General features: G+C 37.9%; 1 protein-coding gene across 1 annotated transcript in view; it reads right to left on the minus strand.

Annotated features, from left to right (window-relative positions):
* The window catches only part of LOC139977744 (uncharacterized), an 831623-nt gene that overhangs the window by 693622 nt on the left and 125145 nt on the right, over positions 1 to 12856 (minus strand). The window lies entirely within an intron of this gene.

Raw genomic sequence — 12856 nt, forward strand, 5'->3', positions numbered from 1 at the left:
TTAAGACATCTATCAATAGTGATTTTTGTCAATTAGACTACTCACTTGCTGATTCCTGAAAAACCAGAATTTATCTTTATTTCTTTGCCTGGTTATTTATACAAAGTTCTAACTCAACTGTCAGAAGATATCAGTTTATTGCTATCTAATTCTGACTATCCCGTGCTTTCATCGTGTAAAACTCATGCCTCTGATACATTTGTTCCTTCAAATTTTGTTAAAAACATCTCTATTGTGGTAAGTATCCCTTCCTGCAAACAGTGGGACGAAACTTCAGATACGTGAAATTGAATAAGTTACCATATCACTCCCGAATGGCTTAACTGACTTGTACAATGTACAATATAGTGCAGAGAGTAAGAATCATTTCATATATTTGTGTGGGTTGATACAGATGAAATGAACAATGTAAGGCAAGCAAAAATGCAAGTCCCGAAAGAAAATATTTCCGTAGGTAGAGTATTGGTTGAATGGAGAATTATTTAATGTAGAATAATAAGGTTCCAGAAAATTTCCGCAATGTTCTAGTCGGGCAAAATTTCCAGTATCTTGTCAATTAAGTTACTTCTCATTATCTTATCATCTTTCCAGCATATTTTGTTGGCCCAAAAATGACTGAAGACAATTTATAAAATTCGATCGATGGGAGTGGTGGAAAGTGGAACAAAATCAAACAAACCCTCGACTGACCACGGCAGGTACAATCAAAGAGTTCAAAGTCAAACCAAGTTAAATTTGCCCTACAAATGAAGCACGTGTGCGTGACACTTTTATTGTTTTAACAGGATTTTAGTCGATGATTGATGGTCTCCTTGAGGTACAATCATAGCTGGTAATAGTAATAATGGAGTGGATACAATCTTTGTTCTAAGTCTTAAGTATACTTCTTACACATTTCCCTTTAACTATATATGCCATTTCTGTCAGCATATATTTGACACATTTGATTATACAAGCTGTAAGTACCTTTCTTTCTTCATTTATTCCAGTTTTGACAAGCACGAGAAATTCGTAAACAATAAAATGCACCTGTAACTTCTAACTGATAGTATTTTCACGACCGTCTGTTTTTCAGGTTTTCTTCATGACAAATAGTGAGATAAATGTTCGCGTGCAATAAAGAGGTATGATCGCACTACATTGAGTAGTCATTTGTAATAATAGGTCAAATGCGCTCGGAAAGACCTACAGTTTCCATTCATTTCAACAATGTCGAATACTCTCCTATAGAGTCAACTTACATTGAACACAAGCTGTCAATTAACTCTCTGTTGAGTTCGACATTCTTTGTACCATGCACCTCGTAGCGTAATAGTTAGGTAATAGGTAATAGTAAAATAGGATACAAAATGCTATTCAACAGGAATTGATAGCTCTATAAATGGTTCAGGATGGGTGTAGAAGCCATCTACTTAGCAATCAATTATGGGCCCATGCTTTCTTTCATCCGTGTATATTGTGTATGCTTTTTTTACACACTGGTACCTGAAATACAATACAAATTTAGATTAAAATATTATGGCAATCAATCCTAAACCAACATATTTTTATTTGCATTTCAAAGTTTTGGAAATTGGTCGTAGCCTTTTCAATTAAGTAAAATACATCTCGATCAAATTATCAATTTGAGAACGTGAAAAGCACTCTTCTTCCTGGAAATGGTCCAGGGTAGCAGTAAACTCCATTAAATGTTTGACGACTTCTTGGTGAAGAGGAGGACCCTTAACCCAGCGACTGGCTTTGCGACTGAACTCAAGGTTACCTACTTCTATGCTAGCAATTTGTATTGCCCTCAGTATTACTATTTCTTCAATATTTACGTCTCTTACATAATTGTTCCAACTCGCCAAACACCAGAACAGGCCTTAAAGCAGCCAATTGACAATTTAACATCAGTCCAGAGGACTACCGCGTTTTAGACAAATCCTAGATTGGCCACTGATATTTGATAAAATAATGTTATCTACTTAACACGCAATTTCGGTTTTTTATATCTCGAAAGGATACTCCATGAGAAATTTCGTTTCGATATACCTAAGAATAAAATAAGATAACTAAAAATAATTTCAAGCAATTATCAAACTTTCATTCAAGTTGCACACTGACAACAAAGTGTGTTCTTATTTTTACTCTTATATTTATCCTTAACGACCATATACCGTGCGACATGCACAGTGAGCTACAACAGTACAAGAGAAAATAAATTACACCCCCTGACAGGGGTTGCAAGTGCATATATGGTCAATGTCCGTGGTGCATTAAAAATTGTGAATGGAACACATCTTAGGGCAGAAAAGTAAATGCAAATATTTAAGAAATACACAACATCATCAGCACGTGTGCAACAATGACATCACACCTGTTTGCTTCAAGTTCACTTTAACTATGAAATGTGACAATTTTAATTTTCAAATCTCTTCTTTTTTTCTTCTTTTTTTCTTGGAGAGGGAGGGGGGGGGTGGTTTCAGAGGCAAGTACCTCCGCAAGACATATTAAAGGTAGATTGGAAAAGGGGGTGTGTACAATCTTTCCTTATCGACATAACAGCTTGCCTCGACTTTTCACTTATTTTGTCGTATTTTTCCTCACACATTCAGACCAACTCTCGACATCTCTAAGTACGCATAAAGAGATTGAAAAGTGCAGCTCGTGAAATGACGGGATATGAATATTCATATGCCACGCAAGTAACACATGTCGCTGGCAATTACGATAAATATAGGAACGTACGCAAAATAATGTTCATGATTTTTGACGGAACGTCTCAACATAATGTGTATCACCGTTGTCTTTAGAAGCGGGTTGGAGTTGATGATTGATATCCAGGTACATGTGCAATAGCTGGAAATGGTTGAAATGGGAAATCCCCTTCCAAGCTTTTCACTAGACATATTCACGGTAAAAGTTGAGTCAATTCATTTGTACCGCGTCTATATATGTTTGAGATCAAGTGAACGTATTAAAGGTGCCAACAAAAACCTATTCGAGTCCAATGTCATATGTACAGGTCTTATTATCCTTCAAACTGTACAAGGAATCTTCCTATTGGGAAAACGCTGAACAATACAAATCAACATTGTTTTAATTAATGTGCAACAACGTGAACTGAATCAAGTGACATTACTCAGGCGTTACTGCTTATTTTCACTCCCAAGTTTGTTTCCTTGTTGAAGGGTTGCTCTTCAATAAGATATGTTGATACATTTTCATAGGTTATAATACCATGTACTATATTTCCATTTAGTAAAGTAGTCTATTCTATGCAGTCCGGATATATTCACCATACCAGCGGTATTTGTATTCAATAAAAATGTAGCCAAAGTGATCTATTGTTTTTAAAACGATTCCCCGGTTTATAACACACCAACTTCCAACCGTTTTGATCACCGGAGATGCAAACTGATTGGCTCCAATTTTGGCGAAGTTTCAAAGCATGTTATGACAACATGAGGAAATCATACGAATTACATTTAACATACTGCTTTAATCCAACGTTATTGTTTCTTACACTCACGTTTCTTTTAATCATTTCCCTTTGAACAATATGACATTTCTGTCAAAATGTTGATGGATGATAATAAATTTAATGTCCTGTCTTAACAGAGGCGACAAAACGGTAATATTATTTCATATTTAATTATAAATGCACCAGTGGTTCTTTTTTTCAGTTTTCCCCTCTCTTTAAGACAATTATTGATATAAATGTGTATTATATATTATTTTTGGTAACTATCCACACATGTTATATTTAGATTGTTATTACAATGTTACAATCAGTCATTCATTAATGTCTGCAGTTTTGTTATAATATTTAAATTAACGTTGAAAGTGAGTATTCTGTGAATAAAAAAATACTCTACGGGTGAAGGCAACATGAGAATAATGATACGTCATAACCACTGCTTTTTTAACAGAGGGGGGAAAGATCAGGGGATTGCTTCACGGGACACACATTCTTGGCTGAACACGTCACGAAATAACGAAATGACACGCCAACGGTCATTCACAAAATTATGTGTTAGAAATCCCTCACTGCCACCAACCCCCGCTAGCTACCCTGAAATATTATACATGTGGCAAAGAGTAGGGTTACTTAACGCTTTGGTAACTAACATTTGTCCGTCTTGGTAAGATGCATGATGATTTTGGTTCATGAATAAGGTTTCAGACAATTGTGACTGACAAGTTTACTTATTCATATATAAAAGTATGTTGAAGTAACATTTGGTGAGCTAAAATTAGAATCCAAACAATGCCCAAATATGCTGTCGTCTGCAATGAAAATTTTGCAATTGTAAACGTTATGTTGGGAATAATGCCAGTGCATAATAATAGCAAACCGCAAACAACGCTACGCAGAAATGTACGGCTGGGGAAGCCCCATCAATGTTCTAAGAATTAATTGACCAACCCTGCTATTCTGAGCCCTTATAGCGAGCTGGAGTGTGGTTAATGTGTATGCATCATTAGTTTTGTTTAACCCTGATTGTTGTTAACAAGTTTATTTTCCATGTGGAGTGCAAGTCCCCTGATCTTTCCTTGCCCCCTACAGGTGCTCATAAATAAGAGCAATATGTCAATAATCATATAAAAAACAAGATTTGTTACAACGAACACCTCTAGTGTCGAAGGCGTTAAATAACTGATAACTTTATACTAGTGTAACTCTATCGGTAGTAAACGTAAGAACTCAAGATAATTAACTTCAGCAAATCATATATGTTGTTAATTTGGTTACCTATACTGTATACAAAAATCTTATCGATAGCTATATATGCTTGGTAAATGAGTGTAGTATGTGTTAATTATTATAGTAACGGGAACATTTAGTAAAAACAATCCGTTAAATAACAGCAAAAAAAGGTCATTCATATGAAAGCATTGATATTCATGCCGTGATTCAAACTATAGTATTCTGACTTCTCGGGTTATGGTAATGGCGTGATCAATTTTCCCTAGAAATATAACATTGGTTCAGTAATCCGACTTTTGATGATACTTTTTTGCATCCTGATTAGAATATAAATATGTCACTCATCAACAATGTTAACACACATTTTGTATGTTACTCCAAATATAAGGCTAATAGTAGTCCACAACTTCTATAAGATAAAAGAACACTTCCTAAATTTACTGACAAACTTGCGAAAATACCCCCCCCCCTCCCCCCCCCCCCAATGGAAAACCATCCCAGCGAGATTTCATTTGACAATTTCCTCTCAATTAGGAGCAATGTATTGCCAAGGAATACCTCCTGCTTAAGCATAGAGGGTATATATACTGTAAGTGTAATATACATATAATATTATATCAATACTAGTAACCGCATGAGATTAATCCTTTTGGATTATAGTTTCTTTGTAAGTATCATATTTTCTTATTATCCAATATATTTTGATATATTAGCTTGCTAAATTTTGGGCCAATACAACAGATCTTTAAATACCACACTAATATGCTTGAGCTTGATTTGTCAAATGTTTGGAAGTTTATTCAGCAGCGATATATATATATATATATATATATATATATATATATATATATATATATACATATATATATATACACACAATAGACTCATAGGCAGTGTGATTACAATTATAGTAACTGACTGCATTTATAGTTTTAATAGATAACTGTTACGGTATACCTGTAGAGTTTGTCAAATTGTATTTGCTTCAAATAAGGTTAGGTTGTATTGTTTACGCGACCTGCCACGCTAGGGCTACAACGCAACTGTCAAAAGGCGCTTAACTAAGAAACGATAACCTCAGTGTTAACTATATACATACTACATAAATTGGAACAAACTTCAAAACAAATTTAGGATAGGGAATGTTTTAAATCATGATATACTCATGTCAGTTTCCAACTTGTTAACGGTGTTATTTTATAAGCCGCTAGTATATGCCAGTTAGCCCGCCTCTGCTCTGCACTTTCTTGTCTCAGTCAATTTGTAAAAAAAAAATTAAGTTTACTAGCATGTTTGCTTGAGCTTGCTGTATAGCTTGTGAAGACTTGGTGTGTTGGTTGATAGAGAGCATGTCAGATCAGTGTGTCATTGATCAGTACCTTTTTAGTTTTAGTGTGCTAAATTTGGGACCAATACAGCAGACCGTCAACCTCCAGCATTCATTACCTTCAAATCCCATCGCTGGCTTCATCCTTGTATGAGCGTACTCATAGACTCTAACGTTGATTTACGAAATCACGTCATTAACATCTTTCCTCGAATTCCTCGAAATATTTTTTTAGTAGAGTCTACTATACAGTACCTGTAGAGTCTACTATACAGTACCTGTAGAGTCTACTATACAGTACCTGTACAATCTACTATATAAAGTACCTGTACAGTCTACTATACAGTACCTGTACAGTCTACTATACAGTACCTGTACAGTCTACTATACAGTACCTGTACAGTCTACTATATACAGTACCTGTACAGTCTACTATAAAGTACCTGTACAGTCTACTATACAGTACCTGTACAGTCTACTATACAGTACCTGTACAGTCTACTATATACAGTACCTGTACAGTCTACAATATTACCTGTACAGTCTACTATTCAGTACCTGTACAGTCTACTATACAGTACCTGTACAGTCTTCTATACAGTACCTGTACAGTCTACTATACAGTACCTGTACAGTCTACTATACAGTACCTGTACAGTCTTCTATACAGTACCTGTACAGTCTACTATACAGTACCTGTACAGTCTACTATACAGTACCTGTACAGTCTTCTATACAGTACCTGTACAGTCTTCTATACAGTACCTGTACAGTCTACTATACAGTACCTGTACAGTCTACTATACAGTACCTGTACAGTCTACTATATACAGTAACCACCTATTGTAGTAAGCCATGTCTTAAGATTTAAACCAAACAAGGTTAGAAACCATTATTTTTAGTTGCTGATATTAGTCATGAAAATAATAAACAATGGCTTACCAATGCAGTACTGAGAATTAAATGTAATATTCCAAGACATTTCGATACCAAAAGAAGGAAAGGTAGTAGAGGTATGTATAAGTTAGGCTACAGTGGTGCTTTCATCTCCATGAATGGAAAATTAACATCACATACACACGCGCGCGAGCACCCACAAATGCAGGCACACCATCGGAACTCTTCTATGAAAAACGTAAATTTGTTCTTGCCTACATGAACAAAATATTCTCATGGCGGAAGTGTCTTATTACATTAGTAAAGGAATTATTTTTACCGACATTTTGACGGTAGGTATTGACCAGTTTTACTTTACGCCCACTGATGAATTTTGCGAACAATGATTGGAGATTGATAGATGAATTAACAGTACATAATTCGACTTGATATACTTACTTGATATTGTATTGATATTGTAATGATATTGTAAAATCAAATAAGGTTTGGTTCTAAATTCTAATTTACATTCCAACAAAAGAGTTTCATACCCCAGAAATGATTACTAATTTACATGAATTATCAAAAGGAATGAGTTACAGGTGTCTGTGTGGGTGTTTAATTTGTTTATGCATTACAATTGATGGAACATGAGTGCGCTAAATAATACCGTCTCTATCAAGAAAGTGAAGGACTATTGTCTTACATAATTCACCTGATCTAATTTTTCAGTTTGGGCTGGGTAGTGATTAATCATTGGAGGACGTTCAATACTTTGTTTTAAACATAAAACAATTTAGGCTGCTAGTTGGTAAGCCGCTATTTTACTTTTCGACCGGTATCAGCGGTAGCCTATAGATGTTTGTTTCCTTTCCGATCGAAATTTCAGGAAAGACCATTGAAAGTTACCCTCTATCCTTTAAGACTTAAACAATCTACTTCCACTGGCGGATCCAATGGGGGGCCAAGGGGGGCCATGGCGCCCCCAAAGGTGAGCCAAAAAGTGTTTCCGAACATCCGCTAAATTATATGATTGGAAATTTAAAAAATCGAGAGGAATAGCAGTGGTAGACTAGTCTAAACCTTTTCGTTTTCTGATTTAAAATTAAATGCAGAGCTACCAACTGACCCGCAATTCGCGGGAATTAGACCCGCATTCTAACACCCAAACCCGCTGACCCGCACAAGCGTCCGAAAAAACCGCATTGTATTGTCAAGTATACATAAAAAATTTGCATCAAATTTTGACTTAGCAACCATCATTTCTTTAGCATTTAGCATAACATAGTATAAAACCTCCTTAACAGCATCATTTGAACCTCAAATTAGCCTATAATTCTTTTCATTGGGGCGAGCAGCGAACATTTTCATGCCACGGGAAAGAATGAATTATCACCTACTATTCAATTTATTGATTTTACACACACAAAAATGCATATTTCTCAGAAAATTTTGGGTGACAAAAGCCTTTCTAAGTGCCACCATTTTACATGTAGGCATCACCGGGATTCCCAAAAAATTCAAAATGGGAGGGGGACACCCCCTCCCCTTATACCCCTCCCTCAGGACGGCGATTCGTGGCATGGACCAGCATTTGCCTTCTCAAGAGTTGCGAGCTATGTAAATGTATGAGCATGAGGATTTACAGTATAACACCATTTTGCAGTTCCAGGCTGGTTGTAAGAAATTTATAACCTATGAGAAATAAAAAAAATTGAGAAAGATGATCCCAACTTTGTTTTATAAATATTTTAGAAAATTATACCTGGGAAACATTTTTTTAGAAGTAAATTAACATCACCATTGTACAGTTTTGTCGCACCAAATTGCATCTGAGGGCAGTGGCGGCGGAACCGGGGGGCTGGGGGGGGGGGGGGGGCTCAGCCCCCAATGAAAAAGTTGAGGGGGGAAATGCATGACAAGCCCCCCCCAATATTTACCAAGGCTCCGAAACGTGCATCAGCCCATTTTTCAATGCATACTTGTCGATCTGTCCGATGCACACGTATACTATATAGGTGTAATAATTTAAGTAACTGCTGGGGGACCCTCGGCCCGTCCCCTGGCTATAGACCACATTGTCACCCCAACCGCGTCTTCACGCCCCGTAAAAAGTGGAAGCAGTGAGTGTGAGTACCGGTAAGCGTAACACAACTTCGTCTTAGGCCAATGCCCTTACTTAGTGGCGGAGCGTCCATATATACAGACAGGGGGCGGATGCCCCCCCCCCCCTTGAAGACTCAAATGGACTGATGGCGCCCTTTTCAGCTTTTCACTACTTTTTATTTATTCGCGATTATTGACTATTTTATTGCGCTCTCATATACCTATTGACATTTGTCATATTCTGTTGGTGTAATTTTCCGACAAAATGGCGACGACACCTATTTATTCTCCGTTCATCTGCAAATTAGCAAGGCCCGGAAAGGGTCATTTCCTGCAATCTAGGGAGTATCTTTACTCAAAAATTTTCTGTACGGTCCGCGCCAACCTATGGTGGCGCTCCGCTTAGATAGTGTCGAAAGCGTCCCACTGCCCTTACTACACTCAAAAACGTCTTTACGAGTACACTACGAGTAAGAGCTTCTCTCTATCGAATATACCAATTACAATGTTTTTATAGACTTTTACGTGCAATCTGAGAAATTGCAGGCTTGCGACCCATATTTTAGGGCTAGGTATTCTCAGCATAAAACACTCGGGAAGTGCCGTTTCCGGCCATCTGGGGGTTTGAAAAAATCCAAAATTTTCTTCTACGCTCCGCGCCAACCGATGGTGGCGCTCCGCTTAGAGAGTCTCCACACATTGGCTCCCCCCCCCCCAATAATTTTTCCGTTCCTCCGCGCCTGTCTGAGGGCATTCAGCTATAGAAAAATTTCAAAAGGGGAGGGGGGCACCCCTCCTTAGACCCCTCCCCCTTATCACTCTAATGCCACTTTGGCCCCTCCCAAACAAAGGCCCTGGATCCGCCAGTGTCTACTTCAGGCATAGTTTGCCAATATTTGAGTGTAACGTTATTGTTTACATTAGAGGATGCGTATATATTCTCGTATTTGATTTATTAAACTTAATTACAATAAAGGACATAAATAAGTTGCTTATTTTTTTGAAGAAAATCATGGGTAGTTAATTAATGGTGGGATGTGCTATACTGGTCTTTGAGGAGTAAATTGGGCCTGACTTTAGAATCCGTACCATATGAATGTGCAAGCTTACTTCGAATCGGCAGAAGAACAACTGTATAATCCGGCTGAACGTGTGTGCTCGGATTCTAAATTAGTACCGTAAATTGTTCTTCCGGTGTTTAACCTATTACCGTTTATTCCAGTTTATTAATATTCAAAAAGAATTTCATTGGAATGTGGGCCTGACTTTAGAATCCGTACCATATGAATGTGCGCACCGGCTTGGCTCAATAGAATAACAGTCGGTGAATAGTTAAATCCATCGATGTACGTGAAGAGAATTACGTGAAGAGGGTTAGGAAATAGGGTTAGGAAATAGGGTTAGGATATAGTTAAATCCATCTATGTACGTGAAGAGAGATACGAAAGGTCAACGGGACAATACTTTGAAATCCAATATCTGTTGATCTCCAAGAAGTTTCAAGAAGTCGGGCAGGTAAAATTTCGTAGGAACTTTACCATTAGAAAGTAACTATCGTTATGCTATATAGTTTAAACTTTATCCCGGTATAAAACCAAACTGATCCTCTCAACAAACGTAATCCTCCACAAAGAATCATCTTCTCAGCCCACGAAAAGATGTAGGTCTCTGGATAATAATATTGATCCTTAATTCGTGATAGCATATAGCCTACATCCATCTGGAATATCGAAATCATCGCGAAAGAATCACAAGGTAAAAATCCTGGGATATTGATCCAACGACAATAATTTGCACAAACATTTCCATTGATGTAGATCCACCTTCTTAAGCCTTTGCACTGTCTTTTTTTATGTATTTGAGGAAAATATTATTTCACTAAACGGTTACACTATAAACCGCAGTCCCTGGATTTGATGCACCAAAGGGGCGTATCCAGGGGGAGCGCAACAGGCGCGCGCCCCCTATTGGCCGTCACCAAAAAAAAAATTTAGCCCCAAAAAATAAAAAAATTGATGACGACCTTTAAGCGAGATGCCGGTGATCGCTCAACCCCCCCCCCCCCTCTCGTATGCTTTATTTTTTGTTTGCCAAAAAAAGGTTCTGGCGAAGTTCGGCGGCATAATAGTGCTAGAAACATAGATGGTAATTGTGTTTGTATTATCACTATAAACACTAAGTGACATGCCAGCCATACTAAATTGTGCATTTTGTGTCCATATTTATTGGAAATGTTGCTTATTATTAAGGTCGAAAAATGGATCACATATGGCCATGGGCGGCGATCCTGGGGGGGGGGGGGGAAGGGGGATAATGGGTGGAGGGGATGTAATACACCATATTCCCCCCCCCCCCCCACCAAATTCCAGGGAAAAGAATATTTTCATGCCTACATTAATGCATCATCGTTAATGTACGGCTCTTTTTTAGCTTCATTTCTCGCCTACCATAAACGCAGTGCGATCTTTTCAAATAAAGCGTCTTTATAAAGCAAGAATAGTTGACTGTAGGCTTCATTGGCCCTATAACAACAAAATGTATTATTGCGCCCACGGTATTGATATAGTACATATATGCACCCTCATAGTATTCATATAGGCCCTATAGTAGGCCTACACACGTACATGTTCCCTCGAACAGCTGAGAATCTCATGTTACCAGGGTAATGCTTAATACACGTTTCACCTGGATGCCCTAGCAATCGGTACCTAGGAATGTAACTATGTGTAATTGTGTATTGCATGTGTATATGCCTATAATAACATGCATGAGTCCATTTTCTTCATCGAATAATATGAAAGAGCTCTCGAACATTCTAACGACAACGTTCCTTCTGAAAAAAGATTGACAGGGGCAATTTTCCCAAAAAAACACCCGAAATTAAAAAAAAGGTATTTGGGATCCTGATTATGAGATATTTCGGACATGACATCCCTATTTTAACGTTGGGTATATGCATGGAAACCTCGGGAAGTGCCGTTTCCGGCCATGTAGAGGGTTTGTTAATCCCAAAATTTTCTTGTACGCTTCGCGCCAACCCATGGTGGCGCTACGCTTAGATAGTCAACAAGGTCATACCCCCCCCCCACTCGGAAGTACGGATCGCCGCCCATGCATATGGCACCATTTTGCATTTCAGCCCTTCTTCGAAAGCAAAAATTGTCCACCCCTCCCCTTAGACCCATCCCCCAGGACGGCGATCATTCATGCCTGACGCCCCCCCCCCCCCTATTGGAAAATCCTGGATACGCCCCTGCACGAGAAACGAGCCTTTTCAAGCTAGCATTCATACGATACTGTAAGACTAGAAAGAGAACATCTGTGCCTGAAATGTTCACAAAGCCACCTGCGGTTTTCTTTTCATTCATTTCACCTTTGTATAAAGAATGGGATTTTACTCGTATTGTTTTGCTAATCATACCGGACGTTACCTCGCATGTCAAGAGTATTCCTGAATCAGGTGTGTGACCTACCGCTCAATATAACAACTAAATTATGTATTCTAGTTTTATTCTGTCGGAAAATTTGGATTGTCCCTCGACACCGGTCTTGTTTTTACCGGTTTTAGATTTTCAACTGAAAATGAAGCTTACCGCCAGTAAAATTGGATTATCGGTTATAAATCAGTCGAAAATCCGGTTAATAATCAAAGTTTTTCATTGTCAAGGAAGTTTCTTCGACCGATAATGCAGGTCTGTCGCTCAATATGCTGGATTAAGGGCCGAATAACCTAGATAATCGTTTGTATTCATATATGATAAATCTGGATCGTCGTCCTGTTTTTAAATTCTGTAAATAAACACAAGTTTGTCCTTTTACTCCTCGCATAACTATAACATTCAAACTAATATACA

Source organism: Apostichopus japonicus, chromosome 12, assembly GCF_037975245.1.
Source record: "Apostichopus japonicus isolate 1M-3 chromosome 12, ASM3797524v1, whole genome shotgun sequence".
Lineage (NCBI taxonomy): Eukaryota > Metazoa > Echinodermata > Holothuroidea > Aspidochirotida > Stichopodidae > Apostichopus > Apostichopus japonicus.